The 24,011-nt window shown below is 36.7% G+C and overlaps 1 protein-coding gene across 2 annotated transcripts in view; it reads left to right on the top strand.

Annotated features, from left to right (window-relative positions):
- Window positions 1-204: 204 nt before the first annotated feature.
- Window positions 205-24,011, top strand: part of b3gnt2b (UDP-GlcNAc:betaGal beta-1,3-N-acetylglucosaminyltransferase 2b) — a 29,235-nt gene continuing 5,428 nt past the window's right edge. The window contains exons 1-2 of one of the 2 annotated variants that reach the window (XM_042010674.1): window positions 205-373; window positions 20,106-20,234. The gene's annotated coding sequence lies outside the window, so the exon portion shown is untranslated. Of the gene's footprint in view, window positions 475-20,105; window positions 20,235-24,011 lie in introns of both variants that reach the window. The other variant, XM_042010673.1, reaches the window with a different exon arrangement.

The raw sequence follows: 24,011 nt of genomic DNA, 5'->3' as shown, positions 1-24,011 counted from the left end.
GTTAAAAGTTGTGTTTTTAGATCATTTTCAACGGAAGTGCCTCAAGTTCAATTTTGAAAAATGACACTACCCCAGCCCTCCTCTGCTTGTGTAAAGACCCACCTTGACACGGGTATAAGTTTCACGGGCGCGCCATGTCGTTAAAAACGTTTGCGTAAGCGCGTGCTTGCAAGACGTGTGTATAGAAGGGTGCTCCGCCCTGCGCGTGCGCGACAGTTAGAAGCAGAAGTCAGTTAGAGCGAAGTAAAAGACAGGAACAACACACGAAAGAAGAAGGAAAAGAGAAGTGTTGCCGATATAAAGACATGGATTTACTCCACCTTTCCGCCATTGCCGGGTCGACTCGAGGTTGACGAAGGACGGTTGAAACCGAGTAAGTTGAACCTGCTCAGGAGGCGTTTTTTACGTCTGAAGAATGGAAACGTTGTTACCGACCAGCTCAACTTAACCTGCTCGCAGCAGAAAGCTCACCAGGTTTGCAAAGTTAATACACTTACTAAATGTCCTCTTTAGGCAGATTTTAAAGAAGATTTAAAAACTCCAAGAAAATTTTATTGGGCTTAATTGAGCTTATACGCAACCTTATGGCAACAGTATCCACTTTCTGTTTTTGGACTTTGATAGGAGCTATCATTTGTTTTAAAATGTTTAACAAATGTTTAACATATGGGGGAAACGGGAGATTGATAGGTATAAATGAGGACGCTGTAACAGGATGCCCCACAATTACCGGATATATATATATATATATATATATATATATATATATATATATATATATATATATATATATATGAGAGATGGTCCTCATTTATACCTATCAGTCTCCCGTTTCCCCCATATGTTAAAAAAATAATATATATATATATATATATATATATGTGTGTGTGTGTGTGTGTGTGTGTATGTATGTATGTATGTATGTGTATATATACATATATATTCTGAGCAAAGAACAAATCCAAACAAAAAGAATAAGAAAAGCACAAATTAAATTAAATACTCACACCACAGAGTTAAACTATTGAGTGGTGGCCTTTCTTTAATTCTTATGTGGAACTTAACAAAAATTATAGCAATAACCCTCAATTTCAAACAAATTCTATCACTCTTTTCTTGTATCCTCCTATTTTTTCCTCTGATACCTCATATGCTTTACAGCATTTAGGTTAATAATCACATGAGCAACATTTTCCAGACTTTCTGCACAGATCTGTGTGTGTGTGTGTGTGTGTGTGTGTATGTGTGTCATCTCCGGAGCTACTTTATCCAAACCACAGTTATTTCATCAGTCAGTCTCATGAAATGGCAGATTTTAAGGAGATGCTTTGTGTGATTAAGTAGTGGTGTTTTATGGTAAACAAATATGCAAGATAAATTGTGTTGGCTACTTTGGTTCTGTTCATTGTCTCTTTAGGACATGTTTTAGCCTTGATAATAACCCCACTTTTTTGTGTCTGTCTACCTATATTTAGTACATGGCATGCACGCATGGTTGGTTGCTTGCGTGACAAGTGCCCCAACAGAGAACAAGATTCAGATTATATCTAATCATTTATACTTGATGGCCATGCTTTACAGAAATCCTACTTCCAGCTCTATTTGAATTTAATATATTAAGTTTGAGATAAAATGTGGTATACTTGTTTGCCTTTTAACTTTAAGCCCAAGGCAGTAGCAAGTTGTATTTTGCTTCTGATTTAGATGCTGCAAAGTTAAAATGTCAAATAAAATGTCAGGAACTCTTTCAAAGGCAACTCAAATTAAATGCTTTTCATAGTAGCCTATGATGAAACAATAAATCACCCTTTTATGTGTTTGAGTGCATATGTTTGGGTACCTGCTACCAACTCCAGTACTCAGACATAACACTTTCCTGTCACTTTAGTTTGGGCCGCCTAGGTCTGAAAATATGTAATCCATTGAGATGCTACGATTTGCAGCCAGCTTAGATGTCACTCTCAAGCTACAACAATAAATTGAGCTTTGAGCACAAATTGTATCGCTGTTCTGGACAGAGAAGCATCCATCATTGAAATGACCTCCAGTGTCAGGATGTAAACTCAGACTTTATTTTTGAGATTATTGCAGGAGTGGTTGGTAAAATCCTGTTAATGTTTATTAACCACTTCTCGTTGGTTAGCACACCCTGAGTCTTAAAGCTTGGGTTGCTGGGCCTTAGACTCCACACTCTTCCCATGTGTTTATTTCCTGAAAGCTGCTTTGGACACAAGTGCTAAAGTAATGTAGTGAGTCAGTGTTGTCAGAAAAATTATGACAGACCATCTGAAAGCATTGCCATGTTAAAGTCCCTTGTCAACAAATTGAAGCCAGTGCCATTCTATCAGTTTTATAATTTTGTGTCATTTGAATAGTGATGTCTCTGTAGACATAAACTTAAAGAGTAATTACGTTTAATACAAAGAGATCAACTGGGAAGCAGGTGTGTCAAATATTTGTTTAAAGATCAAATAAAAAGAGAAGTGAGAAAGAAATTCAGTGGTAACTAAAGTTAATTAGCCCACATTTTAAGCTTCTGCCTCATTTGAAAAGTAATATCTAGTTTCCCTCATCTCTGGGTTAAGAAATTTATCATTTCCACTATTATCTAAGCTAAGTTTTCCTGATTTAATGCACTTTGGCTTGATAATTAAATCAAACATGTTACTTTCTTTGACGGCCTGTCTTCAACCTAATCTTGCGTATTTATCTCACCTTATCTCTGTTAATGCATTAGTTATCTCCACCATTCCTATCATTCTTTAAAGAGACTAATAAGTGTGAACATTCAGTGAGTGCAAGAACAGAAATGTCAAAGACAGGTTAATTATTTATTTAAAGTTGGTTTTTTAAAGTTGCCAATGCTTGGTTTTTTAGTAGTGTTGGGCCTGAATTGATGGGGGCAGTTATCAAAAACAAAAGTTTCTATCAAATCTCTCTTTTTTATTGTTTAATTTCATTAATTGAACAAAAACAAGAACAGCATGACTTTGGTGGTGTCTACTGGTCACCATCTGTGCTACTCTGGCATTTGCCAGAAACTCATGGACTGGCAGCTTTCAGCTAAGGAGTAAAGTCCTTTTTACAGTATTACACTGTAGAGAGACAAGTCTTTTTTTTTCAAGGTCAATAAATTCAGCACATCTTAAATGGGAGACCTGGTGATACCCAGAGGTGCTGCTAATTATGGGGGGGGGGGGTCTCATTAGGGATGTCCTATAACCACATTGTCATTAACACAGATTTCTGTGATGTCCTGCTTAGGCAGGCTGTCGTGTACTAGTTCACATTGTATCCTATATTTATTCTGGGAATGCTTTAAATCTGTATGTATTTGACTGCAGTGTTCATGTATTGGCATTACTTAAGTCACATGTTGTTGCGGGGGCTTGTTTTTTTTTTTTTTTTCAAGTGTGAGCATGAGAAATTGTATGCATTTAGTTCTGCACAATAATATTGTTTCAAGTAACATTAACAGGTAACTTCCACTGCACCAAAAATTACTGAAGGAGAAGACAAGACATACAATGAAGAAGAAAACTCGTTCATCTCTTGGTTAATGCAGCGCAACTTCAGGTCTAGCACATAACAGCTAAATATGGAGCTGCATCAGATCCTAACAGTCTTGGTTTGATCAGATTTCTATGAGAACATTTACGGAAATTTTCTACATCTGACCGCGAGCAATTTCTCCTGTCCAGAGCCGCCTATCGCCCCACATGCACTTGTGTTTTCATTGTGTTAAACTCACAATGCCATGCACTGAGCCCACAATGCACTTTGTTTTGTAGTCCGCTTACTATATTTGGGCTGCTTGAAACAAACTGAGACCTGCATTTGTAGACAGATTCGGTCCACATCTTTGATCCAAATCAGAACTCTTTGCACATTCACAATACCCGAAAACGCAGTAGACTTTCCTGGTAAACAGACTAGGATACAAATAAAATAAATAAAAATTAGATTAACAAGTACGGCTGCAACAATTAGTCGACGTTGTCAATAATAGTTGACAATAAAAATAGTGGACAATGAATTTATGAAAAAAAAAAAACCTACAGAGTGAGACATTGTCTTCTTCCCTATCTGTGCTGAGAGTTGCTCAATGTACATGCACAAAGAAAAAAAAATAAGTAACTACATAGTGAGACATCGTCTTCTTTTCTTATCTCTGCGCATATGCGCAATAAAGCCGGCCAGGGGAAAAATATGGCTGCAGACGTCAAAAGTCTGAAATAACTTTACATTAAACTTACAAAATAAATTAAATACTTATTAGATTTGTAAAGCAGACGTTGCGTACCACAGAAGTACACAATGGAAGTCTGCAATGCTCGAACATTTAAAGACGAGGCACGTCGGACTTGCGTAACAACCTTATACAGGATTTCAAAGCTGAAAGTGAAATAAGATTCATTTAAAAATTATGATATACATAATCCAATTAGTCGTTTTAATAGTCGGGGACTAATCAACCACCAGAATAGTTGGCAAAGCAAATTTGTTCGGCACAACAAAGCAGCCAGACAAGTCTGCTTGCTGTGATACTGGACAGGACAAGTTGGGAAAAAAAATCAAAATAGGCTGGTGTGAACGCACCCTTAAGAGTGAGTCAGTGTAAAAGTTTAAGTCATAATTTGTGTATGACTGCTGTGTAGGTAGCTGTGGTTACACATGTAGCTTAACGTTACATGTAAATGATCGTGGCGATCAACTCCCTGTCCGGTTCTACTGCAGCTTGCTTGAAAGTGGCGGCAAAGAGGTGACAGAGCGGACCAACTGTCACATACTCCACGAGAAGTGAGAACTTCTTGAGTCAGTGTGGGGTTGTGCACACGACGGTGTCCATGCCACATGTGATGTATACATTTTCGTACTTTCTCAGCACCTTGATCAGCTGTTCATTAACAGTTTCAATTTAGTCCAAATTGAATCCAAGTCATAATATCCTATACTGACGTTTTTGCCTGACCCTCACATAATGTACATTGAAAAAATGTTTTCTTTGGTACAGATCCTTTCACAAAATGGGCCACAATAATTAACATGTTGTAGAAAAAAATGAGAAGAATAATGATGCAAAGATTTATGCTTTTCACAAATTATCACAAATTCTATGCAATGAGTCAAAGTAATCACATATAGATTTTCTTTTTCAAAATTATTACAGCTGCTTTCAAACTTTGATTTACTTGATAGCAAAGATTTATCACTGTGTTTGCAATTTAAACTTTTAATGGGCACATTGTCCTTCATGATGAATTTGAGTGTTGGATTTCTTGTACTGGGTAATTAAATTACATTTATGTGAGTCCAAGTTGCACGGCATGAAACAGAGAAGCTCTTTGGAATAGCAGGATTTCTGTAAAGTCTAGATCAACACACATTAAAGAATCTTAATCTCAATTTGATATATCAAGTCAAGAACATCAGCAACATTTTACATGGATTTGCTGATGCATAAACACTAGACACATAATTTTTAGTCAGCAGCTCCTGATTATGGCGAGTACGTGAGTGGTGTTGAAATCCAATAACCACCCGTGTAACTTATAATACCAAACTTGCACCCTGAGCAAACTAGACACATAAGGACATTCAGACGGTATGTAGGACAGTGACACATTTTCTCTGTACTCAAGTGCACGTAGGTAAAAGAAACGGGATGTTGTGTCAGTGTTGGAGGGACACCTTAAACACATTTATCTGGCTTGTGGTGATGACCTGCCAACCTATACTGGTTTGTCTGCTTTGACTTTTGTTTTCTCCACAAATCTTAAAATAAAATGCATATGCACTGAATACATGCTTAAATTATTCTTATTTTGTATTGATGATGGCAGTGAAAGGCATTAAAGGCTGCTTAGTTGTGGCTGGCTTTGTTTTTCCTAGCATTTATTTATCCACTTTACATTTGTTAGCTTTGGGAAGTTGGGCATCTTCAGTGGAGTGATAGCGATTGAAATGTTTGATTAATTTTTGTTGTTCGAGAAATTTCTTGGTTATTCCTTCATGGTTTATTTACCCTTATCGATCTTACAAATTCCAAGTTTTAGTTCTTCATATAGGTCAAAGGTAAAAACTTCCACACAGAATACATATTTGCATGAGTGTTTGTTACTGAGTCACTGTGCGCATGATACTTAACTGATACTGATACTGATTACTTAACTGGATCTTAAAAAATAAAATAATATTTGCTTAAACTTGATCTTCAAGTTACAAGTCATAACCAGTCAAATTTGGTCACATTTCTGTCACTTTGTAAGTGAAACGTCTGCTCAGTTAAAGATGGGTGACTGATGACTGCTTGCTTTGCTATTTCGCTTGAAACTACCAGTCACATCTTTAAAATAAAGCCAACACAATGGTATATGGCCTTACTTTGCCATACCACCGAGTCATTAGGTGCCACCTACAAAAAAAGTCTCTCCCCAGGAGACTTGTGTAAGGGAACCTGGTGAAGTCATTTACCACTGAACTTGAGTTTATTATGAGAGCTTCTTTGGTTGACTAGAGGAGCAGACCTATAAAAAGATTCTGATATACAGTTTTGCTGGTTAATAAATAGCCTTTTTTCTTAAATTTCTGTAATTTTATTGCACTTAATATGGATTTCAGCATGGATTTTTGTTGTATTTCATATCTGGAAGCTTCCAGCTCTAACAAGAAACTGTGTTTCTCTTGGAGCTGAACAGTGCACTTATAATTAGGCCGTTGTTTGGTGCACTTAAAGCAAATGCAGGTCTGCTTCCATTTATATTACAGTTCTTTTATAGTAGTGTGAATGCCAAGGTGACAACAACATTACGGTATAATAAAACCCAAAACATAAGGAATTCTGAGTTTCTGTTCAGACAATTCAGATTGGGAACAGAAACAACAAATGTGGTGATAAACCAGTAGAAGTCCCAGTTGGGGATATTTTTTAAACACTGGAGGATCAGACTGGTGGGGGGAATTTTTCCCAAGATGAAAACAATCTTGTTTTGTTTCTTATTTAATTTCCCTGTTTTCTAATTCCCCTATTTTTAATGTTTCTTTTGCATCTTGCTATAATGCTTTAAGTGTTTTATGTAAAGCTTTGAGTTGCACTATACAAATAAACTTGCCTTTCCCTGCCTCCTAAACTCCAAAGTAAAATCAGAAGCCCAAGACTGCATTCATTTGTTATTAATACATTGTTTTTTGTTTTTGGTTGTTTTTTTTGTGTGTGTGTGATGAACAAGCTGTTTTCCATTGCTGTCTGAGGGTTTATATGCAATAAACAACTGACACTGATTTCATACTTAAGGAGAACCTTTGTCCGTGGCAGGGCAGGGTTGTGCCCTTTATATACCACTTCTTGTATTCATTTGTATTCATTTCGTACTCACCACTTCAATCAGCTGTTAAACAAAGCTATCTGTTCAACCTTGAATCACTGCAAATGCGGAAGTGACAAGTTTCTGGTTCATGCTTTTCTGCGTTAACTATACTCACCCCAAATGTCTAACCAATCATATGATACTTCTCAAAGCTGCGCTAGAAGAAGGTTTTGTTCGGCTAATGTTTCAAGAACAAGCCGCTAGATGTCCCCAACCACGTCTGTAACAACAAAATGACGTCAGTCCTTGTGGCCTAGAGAACAAGAACAAAGTAATACCAAATTCACCATGTCTAATTTATTTAGTCTATTTCGGATTATTGTTCAGTTCAGTCTAACTCAATTTTGTACCTTGCTGTTTTTTAACTACCACAACAAAATCTCTCTGGGAGTAGGAACACCTGATGGACTATAAAGGTTACAGAAAGTCTGAAACAAACATGGGAACAAGAAGTGACTGGGGAGAGCAACCTTTAAAAAGTTTAATCGTGAACATACTGTTTTTACAGGACTAAAAACCTACAAAATTTGACACACTTCTTTCTTACACTGCATAGCCCTTGTCTCTGCTTCTGCTTTTTCTTTTTTACTTTCACTGTAGACATGTTCCTGTAATTCATCTTTGGCACCTGCCAGGAAGTGATGTAAAACATGGCTTGCATTTGGTCTCGGGCTGAACTTATTTTACATTTTCTACTCAGCACAGATGTTATTAAGGCAGGACATCTGTCTGAGTAATTTGTTTATGGTTTTATTTGAGCTTTAATCTGCAAGATGTCAGGAAGTAATAAACACTACAACCACGGTGCAAGGTGAGACTTTAAATTACATCTATTTTACAAAACTAGAAGACAAGACGGTATTCAATATTTTAGAATGGTAAATTATGACTTCTGTGTTCAGAAAAATTCTATTTTAAAAGAATTAGTAAAGTAAAAGTGACAGATCTGGTTGTGGAAGTTGTAACGAAGATGATGAAAGCCACTGAGGTTATTAAAATATGCCCAGGGATAACCAAAACTGGCTACCTGTTTGGAAAGGGAAAAAAAAATCTTGTAGTCAGATCTTGCTAGAGAATGTTTTGCTTTAAGAGGCTGTTCTCAATTTTGTAAAACAACAAATATGAGCGTTTAAAGTTAAGCAACATATGGAGTTTCAACACTGCACACATGAACATGACAAACGTGCATAGTAAACAAAGAAACATAGTTGTCATCCTAAAACTTCCCAATGCAGTGTGTTTGATCTGTCATCAACATTTTAATCGACTGGAGCGTTGCTTTTATTATCTGCAGTCTTCCTCTGTCTTCCTGTTTTCAGTTCCTGAGGATGTACATACTCATTAAGTCATTTATAGACCATAATCCAGAACGAATACCATATACATCATGTTTAATGTTGATATATGAGCAAGGCTTGTTCCCGTAAGAGGTCTTCACTTGTTCCCTAAGAGCAGGTGCTGCAGGTTCTCCTTCTGCAAACCGGCACTACCGCCTGGGGCCAGCTGTTTTCTGGTGGTCGCATTGTCAGAGACTGAATCATAAATAAGCTATAAATAAATAAAAATAACAGCCGCTTTTATTGGCTGTAGTTATTTTTATTTCTCAAAGGAAAGATTAGACAATCACATGTACTGTAGCTGTGATATCACTTTATTTTTATGCATAAAATTGACGTGGTGGTGGTAATTTATATGTACATAGACCATAATAATGGTCTTCTTTATCTACCGTTGCCTCTATTTAATTTTAAATTAGTCTAGTTATGCTTAAGTACTAACCCCTAATGTCAAGTACTAACCTTTAATGTATGTATATGCTACTGGATGCTTGAATTTCCCTCGGGATCAATAAAGTATCTATCTATCTATCTATCTATCTATCTAATTTGACATTTTAGAGCTGGAGCAAAGCTTGTCTTTTGGATATTGCTTTGTCATCTTTAAAAAAAAACTGCTCACCATACAATTTCTAATTGACTTCATAGAGCAAGAATACAATCTAACCATAACTGAAACATCTGTCCAAAGCACGATTTCTAGCTTTTCTTTTGAACTAAGTCAATCTTTGCTGTATCCCACATACTGTAAATGGCCTATATGTCATTTTGAGAAATTATACCTATGCACTTAAGTCTGGCTCAGTTGGTATTTCTAGTCTGCCTAAAGGCTTTTTGAGTTGCGTCATGTTCCAACAATTAAATCTGAAAGTAGTCAGTCACTGGATGTAACTTTTTGCAGTCAGTCTGGAGTCACAGCTGGAATCAAGGCAAGGGAAATAACACTTTTAACTGTTATTGCAGCCTTATAGAAAAGAAAGAAAAACTGTTCTGTTAATCCATGTCCAGTAGAGGGCTTTAAGTGCAGTGGTTCTTAAAATTGGCATCATTTTTGGCCTGCAAACACTATAACCTGACTTGTTCTCAAATCTCTCATTAAAATTTTTCTTGGTAGAGCTTGTGAAAGAGCATATTACCCAGAGTGGCAACTCTAATACGTTTATTTCAAACTTGATATTTTGCATTTTGTTTACAGTAGAGTCAATGTTTGGGGAAGTTTTTTTGTCCCTCTGTCAGTATTTTCAACCACAGCTAACGAATGAATTTCATACCTGATCAATGTTCAAATATCACTGTTAAAATTAAGAATTTAGGGAATTTTTGATTAAAGAAATCTGGTTTAATTTTGATCAGTGAATGGAATAACTGCAGCTCACAGTATGGTTATTTTCCAGCCTAAGATGTGCAGCAGTGTTTTTATTTATGTCAGGATTAAATCTGGTCATATGTTTACTTAGCCGTGACAGGCATTGTTGATCACCCACTCATCGTTGAGTGTGTTGAGTGTGAGTAAAGGAGTTGCAGTTCAGAGAGAGGTGACCTTTAGGACAGTATGTGGAGTCAGAGTGACAAGTATTTGTTGATAATGACAAATTCTCTTCTATTTTAAGTTTGTGTGCTTTGAAGTGTTGCTGTCAGCCAGTGCAGGTTTCTCTCATTTTTGATCACCACTTTATATACTGTGTATTGTCACATTTCCAAAAGAAAAGAATGTTTGCAGTTTTTTTTTTTTTTACTTGTTTGACTAAGTGCTTGTTTACCTGAAGGTTTAAGTCATCAGGGACAACATAGACGAAGTACTGTATGCCCTTTTCTTAAAAAAAAAAAAAAAAACATTGATCTGTTTGTGTTTTTAACTGGCCAGGAAAAGCTCAAGAACCATGAAAGAAATAAAAGTGGTCTGTTCCACAAATCTGTGTAAGGTTCAACCAAAGTGCCACCTTAAGCTCTGCAGCCCTTTGTGAATACTGTTGTTGGCTGTCGATATTTAGTGTGCAGACTTTACTTCAGAGGGCCCCTCTCTCAGTTGCCTCCCTCAAGCTATTTATGGCGCTCTTCATTTTGCACTATGACGCTATTAGGCCCTCACTCCCAAATGCTGTAACACCATCTTTTATTCTTCTGACGTTTGTCAGGGCCCAAAAATATCTCTATAAGTGCAGGATGGAGAATATATTAAGCAAACTACAAATACAGGGATGAGTTAAAACATGAATCATGTTTTAAAGACAGTTCATATTACTTCACATAATGTAGAACTGATATTACAGTAAAGATAGAAAATACAGCAGTGATTAAAGACAAAATTTCTTCTACATAACTGAGCTTACCCTCCCAGCTCTTAGTAGCAAAACTTCTGTTGTAATCATACAGTAATCTTGTTGGAAAAACATCAGTGATCCTGCTTTGTTTATGTAACTAAGGATTCCTTTTGTGTATATTTTTAGACCGTTTGTGGGACATTTTATTTATACAAAATCTCCAACAGTATTCCGGCCTAATACATTTTTTGGTGTGGTTGGAAAGCTTGTGTGTTTCTTTCCCCGTTTCTTGTTTTAAACTTAACCGTGGAATTTAAAGCTATGTTCACACTGCAGGTCTTAATGTTCAAATCTGTTTTGTTTTTTTTAAAGAAATCCAATTTTTTTTTTTTTTTTTTTTTTGTTTTTTTTTTTTGTTTTGGGGGTTTTTTTTGGCCGTGGTCATTCACATTATCATGTCAATGCGACCTTCATCATGCTGAAGTGTAAATGGTATCTGGCCCTGAAGTGAAACGCATGCACAGAGGATAACACGTCCCACAGTGCGTAGTATTTATGGATGTAATGGATGCTTGACATCTGTTCATCAGTTTGAAAGTACTTGCCCACTCTGAACCAGTAAAATTATGCCCAACTGATGAATGAAAGAAGGAGACTGAGGAGAAAAAAGAGCACAAATGTTAACAATGGCCTTTTGTGGAGCAGTGGCTCCTACCTCTGTACAGAGGCACGTACAGACAATCAGCCGAGTTCATCTGTGCAAAGTCCTGCACGGGTACAATTTTACCAACCCACATGATTACATGCTAGGATGATTACCGAACTCGACCCGTGGATATCTTCCAGAGAAATCTGGATCCAACCCGACAATGTAGGATATAAACGCGACCCAACCCACACATTCACACATTGTAATTGTCAGTACACCCCCGTTTCTCCCTTTATTGCATTACTTTTTTTAATTCATTAATATTTTTAAAGTGATGGTGTTTTGTAGTCATTTTCATTTACAAAAAAAAAGGAAAAGACAAAAACAAAGTAAACATTGTGAAACAGCAAAATTTTGCCGTTTGTCTTACTGAACACTGTTAATTCATTACTGTTCAATGTTTAAAGTAAAAATACAGTTAACTGCTATAATAGATAAACAGATTACTGAGAATCAGATGTAAAGAAATCACATGATGCAGGAGTGCACAGTGCTGTTAAAACCCTTCAAAAAGCACATTATTGTATAATCTCCCATTCTGACATATTCCAGAAAATGATCACAGAGGAATGTTTTCATGTTAAACCAGAACACCACATTTGGCTGACCCCTAACATAAATTAAACATTTCAGTACATTTTTTTCCACTGTAGTTTCTGTGGTTAGTTATATGTCCACTGTCTTATTAACTCTGCCATATGATAGTTTAACTTTCGTTAAAGACCTTGTGTGACCTTACTGCTGTGCCTCTTATCCCCTATCTCTTACATACAGCTGTCATTAGTATGAGCCTGTGTTGGCATTGTAATGTTCTGTCCTGTTATTCTCTTTTGCAATACTTACTTGCAACAGGTTTATTGATTCAATAAGTGCAGGGTAGGGCTGGGCAATTAATCGCTAAAATCAATAAATCAAATTTTCCATTTATGGAGATTTATTTTTATGAAAATCGGGATTTTTTTCCATAGTTAGTTAGCAGCAGACTTAGCCCTCCCTCCACACCAGAACGGTGTTTGTCTGACAGATTTTCAGTGAAGTGACCCTTCACTCATGCCTGGGATTTAGCTGTGCGTATAACTGCAATAAGAAATGTCTCTCTCTATGAGATGCAGAAGTCAACTTAACCCACAAACCCTAGTTAAGCGATAACCTTCATCAGGGGAATTATTCCTGCAGTGAATCCTGTATAAGGATCTAGATGGAAAGAAATGACGGATGCAGTTGTGTCGCATTTTTCTATGTAAGATATGAAGTTGATTATATGGTGGTAAAGCTATGACATTATATGCTTTCTTTTTGCTGGCACTCATCTATATGAACAAATAAATGTTTTTAATAAGTTTATTTATGTTTTGTAAAAGAAAAGAAAAAAAATCTATTAAAATCGGAAATCGGATTTGGTTATAAAAAATCAGACATTTTATTTTTAGGCCAAATCGCCCAGCCCTACATGCAGGGACACCAAAAGGTAGCTGGAATTTCCTCAAACTCAGCTCCTAAAAACAAGCTTACACTTGAATCGTAGCAGGACAAATGTTAGGTCAAACAATTGGCAAATTTGCTAGACATTTTTAGCAATAGGCTACAGAACAAGATTTTTCACTTTGCTCCCAGGAAGATCCACAGTGTCCACCCTACACACAAACACACACACTCAGACAAGTCAGTGAGGAGGATGTACTTGTGTTCATTGGCATACAGTGTATAATATGAACTGTTTGCCAGCTGGCATTGAAGTTTTCCTTTAAAAACAAAAACAAACAAAAAGAGAGGTAGACAGTACCAGCCAGTGCAGCTCCATGAGCTGTGCTCTCAGTGGTGGTTAACTTGACCCTGAATAACATTTTCAATTTAAAGCGCTGATACTCTTTACCCCATGAGCCGTTGTAGTGTGGGTTGTTTATAATTCTTTATGGATTTAATAAAGAAAGATCTTTGCATGTATGTGTATGCTTCTGTGACAAAAATTACTTCTTTATTTTATTATATATTATATATTTATATATAGTTGTGTTACATTGCTAAATTAGTCAACAAATAAGTATTCATTTAAGTCACTTTGAGGAACATGTAGTTGTCTTTAAAATACTACCATCCAAACAACTAAGAAACAAGATCGACCTTCAACTTTAAAATGGTATAAATACCAGCACATTTGACATTTTCATTTGCCTATTTATATTTCTATCATAATAGTTAATGTTGTATTAACAGGGTAAACATTGCAGTTGTGATCCTAGGAAGGACAATTGTTTACTGTATTTAAAGTGTTACTCTGTTTCCTAATATTGTAACTTAAAAAAAGGCTCTTAAGCAGAAAAGCACATTTTAAGGGTGGAAGCCAGGAAGGAAAAGTGGAACCTCTGAAAAAAAAAAATACAAAAGTAAAGAGAGTAAAACAAACAGACATTCGTTTGTTTTTTTTTTTACTCTTCTACTCATATAACCTTTTTAACATCTTAGTGTTTAGTCTTTAGTCAAACTCTTAGATTTATTGATGTCGAACAACAAAAGGTGACATGCCGTTGCCATCAGCAGACTCATCATGTCTAACCAGCACAGTCATGTTTATGGATCATCAAATTGTAGTCATGTCCATAACATGATGGAGAAAAATCTGCATGTTTGGTAAGAGATTAAAATTATTATGTTCAGGGTTGTTTTTTTTTAAATAATTGGTAGTGGTATTTATTTATTTCCTAATTGTTATTATTATTATTAAAAACAACTCCTACACAAGCTGGAGGGATTACATCTCTTGGCTGGCCTGGGAGCACCTCAGGATCCTCCCCGGACAAGCTGGCAATTGTAGCTGGGGAAGTCTGGGCTTACCTGCTTAGGAGCTGCCCTTGCAACCTGACCCTAATCAGCAAAAAAATGGCATGTATGGATGGATGGACTCTTACCTCAGTACTGTAGAGTAGATGGATCTTGATGCAATAACAATATCAGAGCATTAGCCATTACTTATCTCTCATTAACATACTGCAGAATTAGAGGAGTGGTGTTCTGGAAATGCCTCACAGAATGATAAAATAGTACAAGGGCACCCAAGTCTGGTCCCACTACCCTGCAACTTTGAAACGCATCCCTTCTCCAACACACCTGAATCAAATGAATGGCTCTTCACCAGGCCCCTGCAGAGCTGAATGAAATGTGGATGAGGTCATTCAGCCATTTGATTCAGATGTGTTGGAGGAGGGAGGCATCTAAAAGTTGCGGGATAGTAGATATCACTGACCAGCCCTGGGCACCCCTGAAATAGTATAATGCTGAGATCCCTTAATTCACTGCACTAATTAAACTGCAGCATAGCAGACACGCATGCAGTAACATGACTGTGTAAATGACTGGGGAGTGCATGTCTGTAAAAATGAAATCTATGTAAACAGCCATTGAGCTTGAACAGGTAAGTCTGGTTTAATTTTTTGGGGGAGAACATACAGTAGGTGCCTTCTGGTAAATGTAGCAATCTCTTCCTTCATTTCTCCCCAGTGAGATAACACCAGTAAATAACAGCTAGATGCCTGTTTCACATGTTGAATGTCACCTTGTGCTCCAGATTTTTCCAGGAATGGATTTTTCTGTCATGCAAGACATACAGACTTGGTTTTCCACAATTAAGATAGAAGATTAGAGCAATCTCTTTACCTCCAGAGAGTATCCTGGATGGAGTTTATTGAATTTAGCATAAATGATCAATGGTAGCACATGCATTAAATGCAATACAGAGACTCTTTTGTTATCCTAACTGGCTTGAGCAACTGGACAGTCTTTTTATTAGGGACAATCTTAATTTGGCCTTTCTGCCTTTCAGGGGCATTGAAGCTTGTCTGTGGTAATACAGACTAGTTTCTTTCCACCAGGTCCCCATAGCTATTGTTTGTCTCAGACCAGCAGTTATGTTCTGCCCGGCGTGATCTGGAAAAAATTAGTCTAAAGACATTTAGTTTTCACGTTGCAGTCCGCGTCAAAATGTAGCGCGACTTTAATATACGGCTCTATGATGCAGCTTGACCACAGGTCCGCAGCGGTGGTGAAACATTGGACTGTAACCACGTCCTTCACATCACCCTCACCACACTCATCATCCAGGGAAGGGAGACACTCCACTAACATGGAGACGAGATGGCAGTGATGCCGTTTGTCCAACGTGTTGATGAGTTTCTTAAATCCCGGGTTGTTCACTGTGTTAACTGAGAAAAAGTTCTGTTTGTTTATAATGTTTATCTCTCTGTGTCTCTGGACTATTTAGTCGCAACTCACCAAAATAGAACATTTTTCTATTTTCTTGTGTCGCGTCGCAAGCCCCCGTGTGCACGTCTGCGTGAACGAGCACAACATATCACATGCAGGAATGTCGCCTCTCGCTTGGCTGTAGGAGGGCAGCGATTTCCGCCTCAAGTTTGATAGAAAATGAATGGAAAAGGAGCGACGTCGCCTCCTGTGTGTCCAGCTCATAACTGCCGAGGTGTTTGCGACTCGCTGTGGGGCTGTGGGAGGAGTCTGCAGCAGAGCGCTGCAATGCCTGCTTCGCTCGATTTGCAACTGAAAACGGCACAAGAGGAAAGTGCAAAGGACAAAAATAATCCGATCCTTTCATTTTTATGATCGTTGAAAACCCAGATTGTAATTGCGATTAAAATTCGATTAATCGCCCAGCTCTAGATAATTTCCTTAAGTTGATTGTTCTGATTTCTTAAACCGTTACTGCTGTGTGTCTTTTCACTAAGTGAAATCAAATTAATGCCCTTTTTGTGTTTAGGTTAAAATATCATTTGTTATTTTAATAAGACCTCTGTAGGTCAAAACTGATAATACAGCTTTACTTAAAGAATTAAATGAAGAACTGCAGAAATATTCTGGTATATAAATGGAGAAAAAACAGGACACAGAGGATTGCAAGTTGAGCTGCCCCAAATGGTTCTTTATTTTATTTTATTTATTTTTTTTTCAACTTTCTTTTTCCTGTTTTTTCTCCATGTTGTTCCTGTTTTTTTCTTTTTTTGTTTGTTTGTTTGTTTGTTTGTTTTTTGTTACTCTATTATTAAATCAAGCCATTGCTTCACTGTGTCCTTCTCCTATCATAGAATAAAGTAATTAAAAACCACACTAGACTGTTTTATATATTTTCTGTTGTGTTTATCTATTGCTCATACTACATCCATTCAGACGCTGTACATTAGGATTAAAAAAAAATCACCAACATTTTTAACTGCTGATTGTTGTTTCCTTAAAAATCAGTTTGTTCATCAATAGTTTGGTCAATAAGATCCATGATGATAGTATTAATTACTCCCTGCAATTCAAGCTGATGTTTGAACCACTTTGACTCAAAACAGTAATCCAATATCGGAGCTGTAACTACAAAGATTTGATGTGTTTGCTTAAATGAACGTTAACAGTTCACTGCCACTTGTTGCATAATCTCATCACTTTATATATCTACTTTGAGACTGCCTCCAGTGATAACAAACCCTGTTTTTCCAGTGAGGCTGATGCCTCCCAAAACAATCACACACTGCGTCCACCAAAGTAACCATAATCCGTTATTGCAGCAATAGCATAACATTCTCCTTGTCTTCACACTTTGACCCTATGATCCAACTGACCTCAGCTCTTGAGCTCAAAACAAGAGTCATCAGCAGATTTAGCTACATGCTCGGCTGCTCATCCCTCAAATGCATTTTTTTCTTACAAATGTGGGTCCAGTTAAATGGAAATAAACAGATTATTTTTTTTTTAGCTCTGTAAGTTTTATTGCCAAGAAGCATTGTTGCAGTACTGAACAGTGAGTGAGAGAAAGTTTAAATGTGGTCTGGAGATAAAATCTCATTTGATAATATCAGTAAATGCTGGTGCCAGCAGAACTAGCAAAACGTTAGTCTATGCAACAGTAGTTGATTGCAGTTTGTATTAAATGTTCAATTTTATTTCAATCAAAACTTTTAATCAAAACTAATAAATCATAAAACACAATATACATTCCTTTTAATAAGTCTCATTCATTGCTTCATATTCTTGTAATGGGGCTGGGCGATTTATCAGATATACTTGATGTATCCCGAGACGTTTTATGTTCCATATATAAAATGTCTATATATCGAGTACAAGTGGACACGGCAGCATTTAAAGCGTCTACATGTAATTTTTTTCGTAGTTTAGCTTCACTAATTTACAGCATACAGACAGCTCACTTCCCTGCTCATCCTCCTGTGCACATGCACGTTGTTTCAGGGGAGACAGGAAATAAGCATGGAGTATGCAGCTAGCTAGCAAGCAAGCTAGTTTATGATTGTTAAGAGATGGAAGCTGAAACGTCCATTTTAAGCAGTAATACACCTCAGAAATGATGACGATGATGAGGAGACTGGTTGTTTAGGTGTGCATGTTTCCTGAGGGACAGGAAGTTCTTAGTACACCATACCAGGAAACTCCTCCACCTGCTGCTACCCCTCCAGCTGCTCTTTTTATTAAATACAAGCTGATCTTAAACAAGATACTTCTGTGTGTTTTACAGGTGGTTGATTCGGCAGTTTCCAATGTGTGCTCTCTATTTGCTGATGGGAGTGTAGCTCACCTGCATATACAGACGTGACGTGATCAGATTACATGTCAACATGAGAATAAGATAAATAAAACCAGGCTGTTTAGTTTTTATAATAAAAGGACAAAAAAGAAACCTGTTCTAGAGGAAAGGGGACCTTAGATTACTTATTTTGGGATCTGGTGCAAAATTAAAATAGCCTAAATAATAAAATAAGATAATATTTTAATATACAGTAATTGAATGAAAAATATATCCTATTAATTGAGTAAATATAAAAAATAAACAATCTTCTAGGTTGGTGGGAGCTGCTGTTGGGATGTTGGAGCGCCCCTCTAATACAATGGTCGGGGATACAGTAGGTTTTTGTAAATGTTTGAGTGCAGGTCCCTGGTTCAAAGTAAAAAGTTTGTTGAAAGGGAAAAATCTAAATAAAGATAGATTTTGCTGAGCTTACATAAATCCTGCTGGTGTTGTTTTATGCATGATAATGTTAAATTCAATATTTACAGTGTTTAAGAGGAGATTTAAAAATATCGGGATGTATATTGTGTATCAGAATAAAGCCAAAAAATATTGGAATATCAGTATTATGTATGAGGCCATTTGCCTAGCCCTCCTTGTAATTATATAATTATAATTTTTTTCAGTCTTCCTATTGATTGACATGATTTCATCCCATATCTGAACCCCTCTTGTAGAGATACATTGAAGTTTAGATTTTGCTCTTACAGCTTTCTTTTATGTGTTCTTCTCAGACTGAATTTACTCTCCCTTAATTGAAAAAACTTAGATACTGTTTAGCAGTTGATCATTTTTAACGCTCTACATGATTTGAACAATTTTGAAAGTGACAGGTCTTCAAATTTTAGTATTTTCAGTTTGATTAACAGGGAGTTGGTTGGTTCTGTATAAGTGGATTTAGTGATTATTCCTACTGACTTTTTTTTAAAGAAATAATTTATTATTGTCTTATATTCCCCACAGTGTAACACAGTAAGAAACAGTACAAAGTACAATGATGACTGATTCGAAAAATCTGATTTTATAAAGAACTGAAACTTATTTAGATATTTTAAGTTAATATAAAAAAAACAATATTTCAGACACTCTTTTAATTCTATTTTAGTTATCATGAGCTTTTTATTTGTGTTTGTAGATCTATTCCCAAATAGTTTATACTTTGTTTTATTTAAATTTCAATGTTAACTTAATAAGAATCACAGCCAACACTTCAGTTTAAGTTCAATTCCAACTGTATCCAAAAGCTCCTCCAAATTAACAAAATAAATTTGTCATGAGCATTTATTCACATATATTGTTAGTGTACAAAAGAAATGAATATTGTCCCAAAACCAAACCTTGTGGAACGCCAAACTTTAATCTCATTGATTTTGATTTCACCTGATTCGTTTCAACATACTGTTCTGATATTCAAATATCTTGCATGCCAGCAGAGTGCCACTCCTCTCACCCCATACTTTTCAAGTTTTTATAAATAACTCATGTTCTACTGCATCAAAAACCTTTTGTAAATCCAAAAAATTCCAATGGTATACTTTTCTTAATTGAATTTGTTAACTCTTCCACAAACTGAGGGAGACTTAAGAGGTTTTGTTTTTTCTAAATCCATATTGTTGGTCATGCAACATATTAAGTTGAGTGATAAAAGTTGTCCAATCTAACCAAAAATATTTTTCCTAATATTTTGGAGAGCTGTGAAAGTAAAGAAAATTGCCTGTAGTTGGAAAGTTTATCACCAGCTGTGTCAGCAGCTTTCCAGCTGCTATGAAATGATAGAAACTCAGTTTCAGAGCTGTCACAGCTGTTGAGATACAGGTAGTTCAACTGTTTCAGATTCAATTCTCTTCTGTTCTCCCACAGCTTCCTTCTTTCCGGATTCTTGTTCCCCATTGGCTGCTGTCCCAAGAGGGTGGCAATAAGCATGGGGTAAGAAAGCTGAGACTAAACTCCAAGACAACACAAACTGAGGAGGTCCACTCACCTGCACAGGTAAGATAATACACTATACACCCATGGAAAAGATTATAGGTTGTTAGTGTCTTTTGCAGTTAGTGATTACTCATAACAGCAAAATATTTCAAATAAAATGGTGCACTTAAATGTTGTTGAATTTGATTAAATTTTTTTATGTTATTTTAGAATTCCTGCAGAAGGAGAAAATCTAGAATGAGTACATTATGTCTTTTAAAATACTCTTAACAGAGCCATGAAACTCATTTAGCTCTCCAGAACAACACTCAATGATACACCCAGGCACCTTTTAACTTGCCATCATTCTCTGGTGCTTCACACCCATCCCCCATACAGGTGAGATACATCACCTCATTGAACTTTTTATCAGGTGGAAACCAGTATTTGAACACAGCCTGGCTTTGTCTGTTGAATAGTACGACCACTGTTTTCCATAAGGTGAAACGGCATAGTGTTGGAAAAAGGTATAGATAGATATGAACATTTTAAAAAAGAATAAGATTTTTTGCTAAAACTAAAACATATTAATAAACCATTCTTTAACTTTTTTTTTTAACTGTATAACCCTACGCCCCTAGTTAATATAGAGATGCATCACGTGCTTTGTGGCCCCTTTGAGTCTTCTATCTTTTTTTAGAGAGCAGTGTGTGCTCCGTTTCTGCATCTGTGGAGAAAATGGTTTGTTATTGCCAGACAGAGCCTCGGTAAAGTTTTAAGTCAAACCATCTGTGTTTTATTAAGCTGATCGATTGTGGAGCGAGCATCACAGAGGGCTTAATTTTGCTTTGTAAGGTTGTCACAATGCTAAAGTTGCAAGCTCGATACCGACCCCAAGGATGTTCCTTGATATTCAATACCATTGGTGATATTATAGAGGTGGAAAAATTTGTTTAATTAAAATCAAAGTCAGAACACCACAAAACAACACAGCCCATACAATACACACACGCACACTTACACACACACACACACATATATATATATATATATATATATATATATATATTAAAAAATATGAAATATATTAACATTGTGAAATTAATTTTAAATTTCTGTTAGTTTTTACAAATATACAGTTACTCAATGTAGTGCAAAATATACAAACCTAAAAAAACTTCAACCACTTGTGTAATTATTGACACAAGTTGAGAAGAGTAATCTGTGTTTTCACAACAGTCTCCAATAACCCCAGACAAAGTTAGAGGAGTCTGAAAACTTGCTAAATATAGCGACAAGTCACTAAGTTGGAAACACTGTAAACAGTGGGTCCCTCAGGTAGGTGCTGGAGGGAGTGGGGCTGCTCGCTGCAGGGCCTGTTGATAATGGGTAGAGGTGGCTTGGTCATTTCCATGAACCAGCAAACGCCAAAGTGGCCTTTAAATATTGATTTCTGTACTAATTAATATCTAACTAGATATAAAATTTTAGTATTGATTTTTACCTGACAATCAAATTATTTGACAACACTACTTGCTGTTTCTGCATACTCACCCCAAGAAACTTCTCTCTTTCACATCACATTACAGCAATTATTCCCAGCATGGGGTACCCAAAGGACATAGGGTGTCCACAAGGGTTTGACTGAACAGAGCTTGTGTGATTGTTAAAATTAAAGCCATGTTCACGCAGACAAGTTGAGTTGTTTCTGCTTTAGTTTTTTTTAATCCTTAAGGTGTTTTGTTCAATGGAACTGTCCTTTTTGGAGCCTGAAAACACAAACTTTTGAGTGAGGTCAGCGAGCTACTGGAGCAGTTCATGTTTATCCATGTAATTTATAAGAGAGAAACAACAGTGCAGATGAATCACCCTTTTTTAATTAAAAAGAGGAGAAGAAAAGTAAAGCTATATGTTGATAGTTACCTAGACTTTGGATTTATTAAAGTATAGTAACCTAATGAATGATCTGTGGCTAGAAGCTAGCCAATGAAAGCATAAAGCCAGGCACGGTTTCACCCTGCCTGGAGTGGGTGGGGGGTGCACAGCTTTATAGTAGTTGCATGAAAGGTGTCCTCAAGGGAAATGGTTAGGAACCACTAAAGCACATTCGAAAATTATCTCTCAGTTCACATTAGCAAGTGCATCAAAAGCTGCCTAGTAAAAGGCAACCTAGTTTTCATCCTGCAGTACGATTAAGAGACATTGCCGCAGTGATGACAACGTCTGTATCTTAGTAACATATGAACAGAAAGTACTATTTTTTTTTACGTAGAACGCATTGTATGACCTGAAAGAAAACCGATATTGTGCTATCCTTCTTTGTATATGTGGAAAAAAGTGTTCCTGTGCTGCTGTTTAACCACCAAATCTAAAGATGGACCCAATATTTGAATACTGGAGGAAAAAAACTTTGTGATTTCTTGCCTTTGGTCATATATCTGCTCTGCTATTTTAATACACCAGAAGCCGTGGTTGTTTAGCTTTCAATTTAACAAGCCCACCCTCAGTTTCTCTCTCTCTCTCTCTCTCTCTCTCTCTCTCTCTCTCTCTCTCTCTCTCTCTCTCTCTCTCTCTCTCTCTCTCTCTCTCTCTCTATCCCCCGCCCCCAAGCTCATTTCCCAGAAGTCTTCTTGTCTGTGTGGGATGATGCACTCAACAGAAAAGCTTAATTATCCATGAGAAAAAAAACAAAGGAGGGGTCATGAGAAGAAAGGCTATGCTTTGCTGTTTGTCATATAATACTGATGTACATCTGGCATTCTGCATTGTATGTATTTTGTTGCTGTCAGGTGGTTCAGGCTTTTCATCAACATTTAAGCAAAATTTAAGAGAGAGGAAGAAGGAGAACTTGAGGAGTGTAGAGGAAGACCTACACAGGTGGTGAGGGAGAATGTGGTTAAAGGAGGCGTACAGAGCAGTGCAGCCAGAACAAACAAGAACAAAGCAGTGTGGAGTTGTTGCTAGGAGTCTGAGGCTGCTGGGGAGCTGGTGTGTACATACAGTACCCAGGTGGCAACTCCAGCTATAACATCTGTTTACATATGTGACTCTAATTTCATGCATGAAATGCTGGAAATTTATATTTTTAAGCAAAGACGGTATCAAGATATTATTAGCAGTTTGACGTAACATGAAACATCCTTCTAGTTTATTACATTTCTGAATTAAGTTGGGACTTTGTGGCTGTAAAACCTTAAGTCAACCTCTAGAATTTTATTTATTTGTTTATATAATAACAAAAAGCTGCTGTTGATTGAAGAAACGATTTGTAGCTACCTCAGAGACTAATAATGGCACTTATGTGCTTCCCTATGAAAGCAGCATATCACGGCGCATAAAGCCTACAGTTCAAATATCATCCCTGAGGTTCTGTTCTTCCTCCAAATGACCCCTAATATCTCCCAGATGGTGAGACAGAGTTCGCCCTCTGGCCTTTTGACTCTGTTTTGGGGTAATTGCTTCATGCTTAGTGCCATTTTTAACTTTTTAAAACTCCACTTAGTCATGAGAATTTCCCTTGATTCCTCATCTGAACTTTACAGCCTCTCACATCAACCTCAAAGGTTCAGCTGGCCAGTTGCATGTCATCACTTCTGTTTCATTTCCTTTAAGATGCACTGCAATATTTTATCCCTCAGCATTGGGTTCTTTAATAAGTATGAAGAATGTCAGTATTTAATTATCAAAAGACCTGTCATGGGTTGTTGAAGAGTCTAAATGTTAAGCAAGAAAAACCGATTACACATTTTCAGAGGTATGGCAAGGAGAACATGATCTATGATGACAAGTGAGTCTGCCTGAACAGAAACCTGAAGCAGAAATTCCTGAAAGTCCTTGTGTGCTTCAACTGACATCTTC

Source organism: Melanotaenia boesemani, chromosome 16 (assembly GCF_017639745.1).
Source record: "Melanotaenia boesemani isolate fMelBoe1 chromosome 16, fMelBoe1.pri, whole genome shotgun sequence".
Classification (NCBI taxonomy): Eukaryota; Metazoa; Chordata; class Actinopteri; order Atheriniformes; family Melanotaeniidae; genus Melanotaenia; species Melanotaenia boesemani.
This window is presented reverse-complemented; position numbering and strand designations above follow the sequence as displayed.